General features: G+C 36.1%; 1 long non-coding RNA gene across 1 annotated transcript in view; it reads right to left on the bottom strand.

Annotated features, from left to right (window-relative positions):
• Positions 1–752: 752 nt before the first annotated feature.
• Positions 753–13,682, bottom strand: part of LOC133073329 (uncharacterized) — a 495,759-nt gene continuing 482,829 nt past the window's right edge. The window contains exon 4 of the long non-coding RNA XR_009696950.1: positions 753–814. This is a non-coding gene — a long non-coding RNA (uncharacterized LOC133073329). The remainder of the gene's footprint in view (positions 815–13,682) is intronic.

Here is a 13,682-nt window from a genome sequence, read left to right as displayed (position 1 = left end):
TAATGAAGCCAGGTGAGATTTGAGGCAGGAATTCTAGTTGAGAGGAAACAATGAGGCAGAATAGAGAAGTTCGGCAAGGGATCCAAGGTTGTAGCAGTGGTGATAAAATAAATGGGCATTGGAAATAAGAATCAATAGGATGACTTGATCATGGGTGGGGGTTGAAGATAGTGAGGAGTCTTAGGCAACTTCCAGAACTTGGTCCCTTGGGTGTTCTAGCCATGTTGAGCTCTTGGCCTTGAAAGATAAAGGCTTTGAATGCAAGTTCCAGATTGGATATAGGAGACAGATTAGCAGATGCATTGACAGTAGAAAAAGGGTGAGACTGGAGTCATAAGAGACACCAATGTCTAAAAATTATATTGTATTACATAAAGGCTACCATTTATTCAGGGCTTATCACTGTGCTAAATATCTTGCATGTATTATCTTACTAATCTTTAAAACAACCCTATGAGACAAGAATTATAATCCCCTTTTTTTATAGACCAAGAAACTGAAGCTAAGAAAAATTAAGTAACTCACCAAAGGTCACAGCCAGTAAGAAGAACTGGAAACCCAGGTTCAGTCAAACTTCAAGAGCCATGTCTTTACTCACTATGTGATTATGTCAGTCATTTAAAGAGCAAACTGCAAGAAAGCAAAAGTTCTCCACTTATCACCAGGCATGCAGAGAGCTTGGGGAGAAAGAGACGGATGGGTTCCGTCATTTAGCAGGATATTGTCTTAGAGTCAAACATTGTGGAGTGGAAGCCCAGGATTTGGAGTCAGGCAGACTGCCATCAAATCTTTCTTTGTGACTCAGTTTCTTGATCTGTAAAACAAAGATAAAAAGTAGTGTCATATATTTATTATTCAAATCAAATTAAGTACTGCAAATACAGTACCTGTTAATAAATTATAATGATTTTTATTTTGTTTCTTCATGTTAGTCTAACTGTGAAAAAGAAAGACAATGTCCTCTAGGGTAAAGCAGAGAATTATCAAGACTAGAAAGAACATTGCATTACCTCAAAGAGATTATTCCAAGCAACTCTATTTACACATTGAAAATAATATATTTATTTAAAGGTGCTTCTTCCAACAAGCCCTTTTGCTTTGTGGCTTAAAAATATATATATATGCATTGGCAGTGAACACCTGAGTAGTCTCCAAGATTGCATAAATTCCAAACCAGATTTTCACTCTCCAAACTAATTGAAAACAAATTCTGAAAAATCACAGAGGACAATGGAACTGAAAAATCTGTAAGTATTTAAACAGGTTCTCAGGACCTCTAAGTAACATTTAAAAAGTACCCCCAGAATGAATCAAAACAATATGATTGCTAACGATCGCTGTGCATGTAAATATGGAATTGGTCCCGAAGGACTGGATGGTTAACAAGTATTTCTCTTTTTTCTGTCTGCTGGCTCTGACCCTGGAAATGCTCAGCTGGGAACTGATGTGTCTGTTGTAATGTCTAGAGGGACCACAGCTGGGTAACATCACCATGCCTGTGCATGAGAAGGAATGATTCGCCCTATTCCTTCTCATTCCATTTGATGCTCACTAATGAGGTCCAGAGATTTGATCCTGCAGAATCCATCTCTCCCACAGAGGAGGGAAGGACATTTGGTGTAATGATAAACTGACCTTGCTCAAGCTAAACAGACAAAAAGATATTAAATGGACGTAGTTAAACAAAAGAGCAAACAAATTATAGTTGACATCAGAGTACCCCTTTCCTAGGTTACTCTGATGGCATACCCTGCCACTTATTAGATTTTTGCTAAGGAAACTTCCACTTGTGTTAATTAACAAAATATTTATCTACAAGAATGAGACAGTTGTCCAGTGTATAACTTTTTGTTAAATAGTGAATGTTTTAAATCTTTTCTTAACTATGGTGAAGTTAATGTGCTTTTTAACATTTGCTAAATCTGTATGTTTTTTGTTTCAGTACAATGGAACAATTCAGTCTGATATTATAAGATCTCATCTAGTGAGGATAAAAGCTAATGCTGTCTAGAAAGCATGGCTTAAAATTTCTCAAAGCTGTGTTTACCATCCTGCCTAAATTATGCAGGCAGAGCTTATAAACTATTAGGGCCTTTACATCTTCAGATGGGAAACATTTTCAGATTTAGAAAAGCTTCCTTGTTGGATTTGAACTTTTCGGTTTAAAATAATTAGGTGGAAAAGGGAACATAATCCTCTCACTAATGTATTTTTTCCTCAGTAAAGGCTGAGGAATTTAGCATTAAGATGCAATCTGGAAAAATAAATAAACAAAAGGAAGAAAAGGAAAGAACTTTCTCCATTGTTGCTTAATTCCTAATAACAAAATTGCAAAATATAGAACTTCATATTTAGCATCATCTTATATTGGTACATGTCAACTTCCCCAGAGATGACACATTGCTGCAAGTTAACAATTTGAAACAAGTCTCTGTAATATTGAAAGACATTTCTCTGCAACACTCCCTCTTCAGCAGTCCCGCGACAGCCATCGTTCATCTGCCTCCATCCAGGTAAACAAGCAAAACAAACAAAAGAACTATTCCTCTCTGGCATTTTACTTGTTATCTGTTTTATATCACGGCAAGTCTGAAACAACATAAGCTTTGAAAGAAAAAGTCCACCTTGTTTTTTACATTAAATGTTCATTCCTGAGCTGATCTTAGTTAGCTGTTCCTTTGAAACCACAAGGCAGTCTTAAAATCATTTAACATGCTATTAATTTAGCTGGTGTAGGATGATGGATTTCTCATCTTGCTCATACATAGCTCTCTTAAGACTGGAAACGTGTGGATGCCATACCTTTAGCTTCCTCAGCTATCACTACCCTCTTTCTCAAGAAGCATAATTATCAGTAACTAAATGAACTGCCATTAGATAGTTCATTATTTGGGCTAATGTAGACTTTGGCTCCTCATGTTGCTTTGTGAAAAGTTGATGCAAATATTTCTTAATAAAATTTTTTTCCAGAATGTAGATTTTGGTCTTTGTATTTTAACCACTACTAAGCAAGCATAAATTCATTACAGATTTGTTAGGTCAAATGTGGTTAATATTTCTCCATTAAATGAAAATGAGTTTGACAATGTAGGGAGGGCCATAATTATGCCTAATTTCATTAATGTAGTTCGCAAATAAAGCAATCTCAGATTGTTATACATACCTTCACCCTTGGTCTTAACACAGCAGTTCAGAGTAAAAATGGACCAAAAAGCCATTTCATTAGTCCACTTCATCCTGTATGAATTTCAGCTCATTATTTTTATGAATAGAGAATGTGAAGGTCATTTCACCTTATAAGGACAATCAACAATTGTTCTAAGTTCAAAGTTATGGGGATGTCTGTAAATCTGCTTTGCTCAAGGAAGTTCTAGCTAGGAAGAGAGGAGGTGAAACAATATGGGCCTTCCTCATTTAAATTCCCCACTGAGTAAATACTGCCACATTACCAGCTCTGAATAATTAACTTCCATCCACTGTACCAGAAATGATGCCCTGTATCTGAAATGCAGCTTTTCAATAAATACTCCTTGAAAGAAACTACCACAGAAATCATGACAGCTGTCATTGCTAAACTTTTACTTACTCAAAATCATTTTCTGAAAACCATCATTAGAATCAAATTAAAATAAAGCTGAGGTTTTCTGAATAAAACTGTCAAAGAAGATAAAAGTTTTTACATTGACAGGAAAGCAAATGATTTTTTCCACTCTGTTGAGGTTGCATAATAGTGCAGTATATCTGAATGACTTATGGTCCATTAATGACAGATTAACAGCTGGAGGAGGGGAGATCTTTCCAAGAATAGTTTTTAAATGAATGAAACTTCAGGCCTAGAGGCGATGGGAAATGCAAAGTGTAGGGAGCTGGGGGAAGGTGTGGGTGGAGGAGTCTTACAAGATGAGACTTTCATAATTCATTAAAATCACTGAAAGTGACAAGATGTGATCTGAAATAAACCTTCCATATTCACAAGGGGAAGAGTGCCTAGTCAATATTAAGTCCTTGAAGATGATTGCAGGGGGTAGAAAGCTAACAAGAGCCTATCTATGCAGCATTTGTGAAGGAAAGAAACCTTACTACATAAAACTTAGTGAAGGAGTCTACCTAAGTAGTTTTGCTCACCAGCCCTCTTGCAATATAATGAAATACCAAACACTCTGCAGCTAGACTAAGATGGGGAGGGGGAGTGGGTGTGCAAGATGGAGTGATAATATTAACAAAGTATTTTATGTCTAAAAGTGATTTATTTAGAAGGTCTTGTCCCAAAATCTGGAATGAAACTTATACCATACACACACACACACACACACACACACACACACACACATACAATATTTATTTCAGTAAAAACTACATAAAATAAATTCTTTAAAAAAAAGACATTGATTACCTTCTTTTCATTTTTATGTTGAACATTTTTGTAGCTTAATTTTAATTTTTATCACAAAAGTAACTCATACTTTTATAGCTGTTACAGAAAATCGATAAAACAAATGAAGAAAGTAAAAGTCGCTTCCCAGTAATATCCACATTTAAATTTTAGTGCATTTCCTTCCATGATGTAATGTATTTATTCATAATATAAATTTTTTTCAATAAAAGAAAATTATGTTGAATGTGCATCACGTTATGTCCTGAGCCAGAGAAGCCATTTAGCCTTGATTTTGAAGTCAGTGATTTATTTTGAGGTATATGCAGCAGCCTTTGTAATCTATTATGACCACTAGACCAAAGCATATTTATCTTTGTAGCCGGCTAGCACTGGATTTGTGTGCTCAGGACTCATTACAGATATTATCAGTAATAGTGACAGTAGCATATATTTTAAGTGCCTAAGGATGTGACTCTACTTAAAAGCCTAAAGCAAATGTAGAAATTGTATATAACCTCAGGATCTAAAAATCCAACAACTACTGTCTTCCTCTAGCTTCTGAGGCTTTCTGGGTTTCAGCTTGCATCAAAAACAAGGTTTAGTCTTCAAACGGAAACATTCTCAGCATATTAGCTCAAATACATCGTTGGAATGTGTCACTACCACTACTCCAAATTAAAAACCGTCTTAAAAGGAATTAGACCACCCTGTAATGAAGAAATATAATGATAGCAGAAACTGCAAAATGGTTAAATAGTTTTCATAAGAATTAAGTATTTTTCCTTAAAATTGATTAATTTTACTGTACTAAGTTCTTACACATTCATATTTCTCTTATTCACAATAAATAAAAATTGTTATAGAATATGTCTATTACAGGAAGAAAAGCTAGAAATAATTCCTTATGAAACTTTCAGTTCAGTTCAGTCACTCAGTCCTGTCTGACTCTTTGCGACCCCATGGACTACAGCACACCAGGCTTTCCTGTCCGTCACCAGGAGTTGACTCAAACTCATGTCCTTTGAGTCAGTGATGCCATCCAAACATCTCATCCTCTGTTGTCCCCTTCTCCTCCCGCTCAATCTTTCCCAGCATCAGGGTCTTTTCAAATGAGTCAGCTTTTCGTATCAGGTGGCCAAAGTATTGGAGTTTCAGCCTCAACATCAGCCCTTCCAATGAACACCCAGGACTGATCTCCTTTAGGATGGACTGGTTGGATCTCCTTGCAATCCAAGGGACTCTCATGAGTCTTCTCCAACACCACAGTTCAAAATCATCAATTCTTCAGTGCTCAGCTTTCTTTATAGTTCAACTCTCACATCCATACATGGCTACTGGAAAAACAAAAGCTTTGACTAGATGACCTTTGTTGGCAAAGTAATGTCTCTGATTTTTAATATGCTGTCTAGGTTGGTCATAACTTTTTTTCCAAAGAGCAAGTGTCTTTTAATTTCATGGCTGCAGTCACCATCTGCAGTGATTTTGGAACCCCAAAAAATAAACTTTAGGCTTTATCATATTACTTAGTAAGGCATAATACCTGTCTCATTTAAATCAAGTCTTCAAGAAATAAAGTGACCTTTCTTTATGCTCTTGAGTCTTGGTACATTAACTTAAAGGCTTACTATAGTTTATTGTTACAATAAATATTGTGATAATAATCTCTAGTTCCAAAGCCCGAACACGATGTGTTTTTTTAAATTTCACTTTCCTGACTATTTAAAATGCAAAACTTACACAAACTTTTGTTTATAGAGAAACATAAGTCTATTGATTCCACTTCTGAAATTTTACATTAGATGATATAGTTTTACCCTGTTTTTATTTAATCTTCAAAACAGTAATTTTAACAGATATATAATACTGCATAAGGTAGAAACAGCATTATTTAATCATTCCTCTTTTTGAAAACATAGATTGTTTTAGATGTTTAAAATTTGCTTGTGTTTTATTGGTAAACTTTTGCCCAGTCTCAGAGTTTTACCTTTTTTTCTGATTGGTTAATGGATTTTCATAAGTCACTTTGTTGGTTTTTTTTGTTTAATAATTTCTCCTGATATATGAAAAGCTTTTTTCTTTCCCCAAAAAAGCCATTTCTTCTACCTGAAAAGATTACTTTATTCGATTATTTCCCATGTTTTTGTCTTTACCAGTAATTCTTATTTTTCACAGATTATGTTTCCAGGTTCCACCTTCCATATTTACCTTTTTGTCTTGCATTTTAGTATGCTCTGTCATTTTTTTTGTTTTATGTCATATTTCTAGTAAATGCTAACTTTAACAATGATATCAGTTGTTCAGTTTCTGTTTTCATTGTGTTTCTCATTTAATGTTTGTCTTATTAGTTAGGATAGAATAGTTTATACTGCAGCAGCAAATACCAAAATTCCAATTCCTTAAAATAACAAAATTTATTTCTGGCCCACTGTGCATGACTGTCTTAGGTATTAGTGGGGTCTTGTTCATTGTAACTACACAGGGAGAGTGATGAATCTGAAAACATTGTCAGTTCTGTACTAAAGAAAAACAAAAGCTTTGCAAGGTCTGTGAATGTCACTTAAATGATCAAGCCACCATATAATGCATCTTCTGAGCAGAATTCATGGGCCCAATCTAGTTACATGCCTCCACTCAAGTATCAAGAGAGGAAACTTAGTCCTAAGGGGCGTGCAAGAAGGTGGAGAACCAGAAATGTCTGGCAAATAGTACTAGCAATTGCTACAAAACTCACCTCACTTTCTTTATTGCCACAAGATAAGATAACCTCTATTTTCTAAAATTTTCCATTGCATATGAGAAAAGTATTTCAGGGTAGAGTTTTGCTTACACTTACCTTGATTCTTTCAGCTTTTGATTTTGTGTTTAAAAATGTCTTTTTTATGTTTGTTGTGGATAGCTTTATACCTTCTGTTCCTTCATATTTCCATGGTATTAATTTGCTAATCTTTCTAAAGCAGACGAGATGGAGAATTGCTTTCAAGCACTGTCCTAACAATCTAACTGTTTTCGGGCTGACTGAGCTTCTTTGATCTTGAGTTGGAAATTAGTTTTTTTCTTTTTTCCTTTTTTCTGAGCTTCTTCATTTCCCAGCAGTTTATTTAATAATTTAGTGTCAGAGTGAGTTTTGATGAAGAGTAAAGTGTAGAGTATATTTTTCTCCAACTCAAGTAGCTCATTTTACGGTCTCTTGTCCTTCTTGGGCTTAGAGTTAAGAAGTAGTTCATATGGAGGGTTTATTTCTATGTCAACCAACATGAGGATGGTGATCTTTATCAGAAAATACTTAACTCAGAGATTGGAGGTTGATTCAACAGCGTGTCTCAGATGATGGCAGAAAGAATTATTTGAATTCTGAACTGGAGATGGGTTGAAATTGTAACCACTTTCCATCACTGAGGTAGGCTGTAGGAATTTATTTTAATATCTATAAAATGTCTATGTGCTATGATTACTTCCAATAATTTCTTTTATTTGAGCAATTCACATGATTTCTTAATAGTCTTCCTTTTACTCAAATCAAATATGCAGCTGGAATTTTCATTAAAATGCTTGAATGTTAATCACATCTTGTCATTAGAAAGGGACTAAAAAGTAGTGTTAAAAATTGGGTTTCTGAGCCATAGAAACCTGGGTTCCAATCTTGGCCTGTTACTATCTGTGTGACCTTGGGTAAATAACTTAGTGATTCTCAAATTTTGTTATTGTTTGTTTTTTTCTCTTCACCTGGAAGAAGTGACAATAATACCTAACTCATAGGATTTTATTTTTTGGAGAACTGCTTTTGAAACATTTACCATAGTTCTAATAGTACTCTTGAGAACAAAGGCCAGTTTTGAGCTCAGAGGAAGGAAATGACAGGAACAAAGATATGAAGATGGGAAAACACAGCATGTGTTCTAGGTTGATCGGTACTTTGGATATACGAGAATAGGGTAGATGTACCCAGTTGCACAGGTTGTTCACTGCACAAAAAAGCCAGACCAAAGGGGAAAGTGAAGCTGAAAGTCAGACCATATTCTGCTTGCATAGCCCTCCTCCTTGCAAGAAGAAATATATTTTTCTTTATATACTAGGGATGCTAGGGGTGACTCCTCAGTAAATAGGAATCAAATAAGAAATTTGACAAAGTATGTCTATGACCCTAATCCTAAAAAGAGAGGTATAGAGTTTCAGAGAGCATTCATCATTATATATATAGCAGGGTCATCTCCTTTCTTAAGTAAAGGAGCTCTGAGCCATTTTCATCTGTCTGACTCTTTGTGACCCCATGGACTATTCAGTCTACGGAATTCTTCAGGACCACTGAAGTGGGTAGCCTTCCCCTTCTCCAGGAGATCTTCCCAACCCAGGGATTGGACCCAGGTCTCCCACATTGCAGGCGGATTCTTCACCAGCTGGGCCACCAGGGAAGCCCAAGAATACTGGAGTGTGTAGCCTATCCCTTCTCCCGTGGATCTTCCTGACCCAGGAATCAAACCTGGGTCTCCTGTATTGCAGGCAGATTCTTTACCAGCTGAGCTACCAGGGAAGCCTGTTTTCATCTGTACGTTTTTAAAAACTCACAACAAAAGTATCTATTTGTTCCATTGACTACAGGCCTTGACATTGCAACCATTTTTCTTCCTTCCACTAAAATACCAATCTTTCTTCTGAACCATCATTACAAAAATTTTCAGGAGTTTGGGTACCTCCCAAGTCTTCACTTTGATGTCAGTTGTGTTTTATTTGCTTTTCATGCCAGAACCGTCTCAAAGATTGAAAGGGATTTTACATGATTTGACCTTGATTGTGTAGCTGAGACTTGCGGGTTAGATGACTAGCTGCCTCAAACCACAACCTTTCTACTTTTGAGTTCATCTCCCAAGGAGAGTGGGAAAAAGAGGAGGAAAACGTCATGAGGGGGAGATGTAGAATTGTGTAACAAGATGCTAAAATTTACCTTTAGGAAGCTTCCTAGACTCAGTCTACACATGTTTACAGTGCTTCTTTCACTTGCTGCCTGTAGGTTTCTTAAGAGTAAAGACCCTTAAACTTTTGCATTTCCTCCATGATATGTAGCCTGCAGAGCTGCCAGAGAAGGCTTCCCAGCCGCAGGAAGAATGGAACATCTCGGTTATTGCCTCTTCTATCCCTCTTCTTTCCAGTTCTCTGATTTCTTTTTTCATTGGGGAGATGGGAAGGAGGAGAGGAGTTTGTATCAGGCAATAAAGTATTCTAATAAGAATTCACTTCATTGATCCATAAAATAAAACCAAGATTATCTCACCTATCTTCATATAATGATTACAATTTATTAAATTTCAAATATGTTTCAGGTGCTTTACATACATTATCTTTAATCCTTACAGCAACACTGTAAAGTGGCTATTTTCATCTCTGTTCTGTAGATAAGGAAACTTTAGTGAGATAAACTAATTAACTTATTCAAATATACAGCACTAACAAGGAACACAGTTAGGATAAATCCCAGTGATACCTGACCTATAGCTTGTGCTGTTTTTTTCTTTTTGTGTGTGTCCAAAAAAAAAAAATAATAATAATGGTACAAAGTAATGCATGCGTATGTTCTCACTAGGTACACAATGCAAAGCATATACAATAAATATACAAATCCTTTTCGCATCACTTCCCTCACCCAAATATCCAATCCTAATAGCTTTCCCAGTGAGAACCAGTTTCTAGAATTGTGTTAATACATTTCCATATATATATAAAAATATATATAAGCCTATCTGACTATGTATTATTCTATGTTTTTAATGTAATAGTATATTAAAACTCATCTTTCGATATCTGTGTATTCATACCTTCACCTTTTCATAGCAGTTGAATAATATTTAAATTTGTATTTGCCATCTTGTCCTGTTTTCTTTTCACCCAGTTCCTTGCAGTGTAGTTATTCTGAATCCCTGTTATTTTTGTATAAGTAAACTTAGGCTAAGAAGACTACTTGGAGTAATTTCAAAGATCTCTGATTTTTTTTTCCACACTATTTAATCCTTACTTTATAGACAAACATAAAATTATTGGACATTTTCCTTTTACTTGCTACCTCAATGTAATTACATGGGTGTCAATCTTTCTGTTTGGCTGAATATGGTGCTTTACCACTCAGAATGTGTATTTTCCTTAAATGTCTGCTTCTTCCTGACTGTCTGATGTTTTGGCCCACCTCTCATTTTACCTCTTCAGTACAATGCTACAGTTCATTTTATAGCTGAGGAAACCAAGAACCAGAGAAAATAAATGACAACCAAAGGCTTGGAGCTATTTAATGCTGGAACCAGTAATAAATCACATTTACCTGCTCACTCCTGACCCAGCAGCCTTTCTATACCATGACATGTTATTAACTGGAAGAAGTATGTAGATGCTTTAGCTTATTTGTAAATCTATACTCCTTTCTCTTCACATTTTATATCCTATTTCAGGTCACATTTGTTTCATTGGAAAAGTCTGACATGCTATGTGTCTTTGGCAGAGAACTCTGAGGAGAACTCACTTACCCTTTTATTTACTTTGGCATAAAGTCTTCTGGAAGAGCCTAGTTGTTGGACATGTTCAATAAATCGCAGTTAATAAAAAGTTAGATCATTATGGTTCCTTAGAAAAAAAAATCAAACCAACTCTTTATTTTACAAATTCATTTAACAACACATACTGGGAATGCACTTACTAAACTCTCATAAATGCTAATATATGTTAAAGCACATTTTCATATAGCATCTAAGAAACTAAAGCCAAGAATGACTAATTCACTTGAAAAAAAATCTTACATTAATGGTGACAAAAGGACTGAAGCCCAAGTCTCCAGACTCAAAGTCCAGTATTAAACATCCAAGTGACATGCCAGGGTGCTATTCTGTATAACCAATAAAACGGAGTCTGGCCCAACCTACCTACAATATGTACTAACCTGCTTTCATTATCTTTGTGGCTCATAGGAAGACAGTACTAGTTGTGAAATGTACAATGCATTTATTCCTTTTAAAGCTTAAGACTTTTATTTAGCCTGCTTTCAAATGCCTAATCACAGATACACAGCAATATTTTGAGGTAGCACCAGTGGACTTGATTGATTTGCAACTCTCTCTCACTCAACCTTTCTCTCTTTTCCCCTCTCATGCAAAATTAATTCTTAAGGTCACATTATGTGTTCCTGAAACTAGCATGTGTATTCAAGTACAGTAAATCATACTCGTCTACATTTTGTGACTGCTCCTGTTGAATCCTGTTGAATGCTTGACGTTGGTTTATAATCCTTAACAGATAAATGTGTTCTAACAGGGCTGTTCAAGGATAGTATTGTTCTGGATTAAAAGAGTGGCATGTTTTTAGTGCATCACCACCTTGACCTCCGGATCAGGGGCAGCATTTCCTGATCATGCATCTTCATTAGCATGGAGAACAAGTCAATGTGATGGAAGGGGCATTGGAAGTGCAACCAGATGCCCTGGGTTTGGACACCCTACTATTTTTGGCTTTCACAGATTCTTGGCTTATGAATCTTAAAAATGGGGCAATAATATCCATTTCCTTTGGGTGATTTTAAAATTTAATTGAAATAATGCATGTGAGAGTACCCTGGCACATATAAAGAGTTTAATAAAGTTAATTTCCTTTCCAGTTTACTTAATGTTAGCTACTTTTGAAACCATTCTTTCCCAATAATGTAATAACTGACTTTGACAGTAGTAACAGAGCCATACACAGTGCTCATGCTCTTTCCCTGAAGACCAGCTTTCTCCATTAGTATCTGAGCCTGGCAAGTCAAAATCCTTCCTAAAATCTTCTAAGAGACTTTGAAACCCTGCGTGCATTAGTCTGGATCACTTGAGTGTATCTTGCACATTTAATTAAACCTGTTATTTCTGGAAACAAAAACAAAACATTTAAGAAGGAATAGCTGAGAGAAACCATTGTTTTTCCAGGAGTGTGACATGTGAATAATTTAAAAAATCTTTTAAAGCCATGCTTTACTTTAATAGGTTTCTGAATCCATTCATTTTCAGGTTGCTTTTATTACCGTCATCTACCATTGCCTTTTGCCACTTCTCTTTGAGGATATCTGTTATCCTTAAAAAAGGGACTAGATTGGAATTAACTTGCTTCTGACCATACCCATTTATCCACTTGAAGATCACTGTGGCAAACTATGAAAAATGTGTTAGAGTTGAAAAATGACAAAGCTCCCTGGATCGAAGAGCTGCTTATCCTCTTACAGGAATCTGTTTGTTCTGTTATTCTTGGCAGCTAGGACTGTATTCTTCAAAGGAAGATGCAGATTCCATTTTCTTTATCCTTCCTACTCTGAAAATTATGTGTTGCTTCTGCACTGGAAAGGTTCTGGATGTAAAGTACTTTCCTATTTGCACTGCAAATAAAAAAACACAACCCCTTGTAACTTGTGTTAACCCCCTTTTGACAATCTAAACCACATGAGGAAAGATCTGCTGACTATTATGTGTACATTATATGTACTGTGCACAGGTGTGTTTATAAGGAGGCTGTGCATTTTATCTCCTCTTCTATTCCTTAGTTCTTCCCTTAGAATTATTGGCGGGACTTCCCTAGTGGCTCAAGCATTAAAAGTGTCTGCCCACAATGCAGGAGACCTGGGTTCAATCCCTGGGTCAGGAAGATCCCCTGGAGAAGGAAATGGCAACCCACTCCAGTACCCTTGCCTGGAAAATCCCATGAACGGAGGAGCCGGGTAGGCTATAGTTCATGGGGTCGCAAAGAGTTGGACATGACTAAGCGACTTCACTTTCTTTCTTAAGCATTATTGGCATGTAGAAAATAGAATCTAGTTAATCTATTCCAATAGAGTTAAACCCATCAAATGTATTTCACTTGAAATTTTAATTGGACTAGAACCCTTGTCTTAGGGCTAGTAATTTGTCTTTTCCACCCTCTTGTATTTCTTCCTTCATGGTTCAGGATGAGGCCTTTGTTTTGCTTTGGAAAAATACAATGCCAAAAGTTGCTGCTCTCTAAACACATGACTTCCTAAACTCCCAGAGACACCAGTCAGTTTCCATCAAGGATTCCATTATAATGCTCCATTCCCATGGTGGCATAAGTCTCATGGAACCCTCCTGCATGGTTTGAGATGGAGAAGAATGAGGAAACGAAAGAGCAATGCTAGACATTCACGTTACAGTCAACTCTATTATAAAAAAGATCTCTAGTTATGCGAAAAAGCTCCTATATCTGGGAAGGAGGTAGATGATGGTGCAAAAGCCACAGTATTGGGTTTTGACCACCTCTAGCAAGTCCTACATATGTGGTCTATCTTCTCTCATTA

The sequence above is a fragment of the Dama dama genome, chromosome 19, assembly GCF_033118175.1.
Source record: "Dama dama isolate Ldn47 chromosome 19, ASM3311817v1, whole genome shotgun sequence".
Taxonomy (NCBI): domain Eukaryota; kingdom Metazoa; phylum Chordata; class Mammalia; order Artiodactyla; family Cervidae; genus Dama; species Dama dama.
This window is presented reverse-complemented; position numbering and strand designations above follow the sequence as displayed.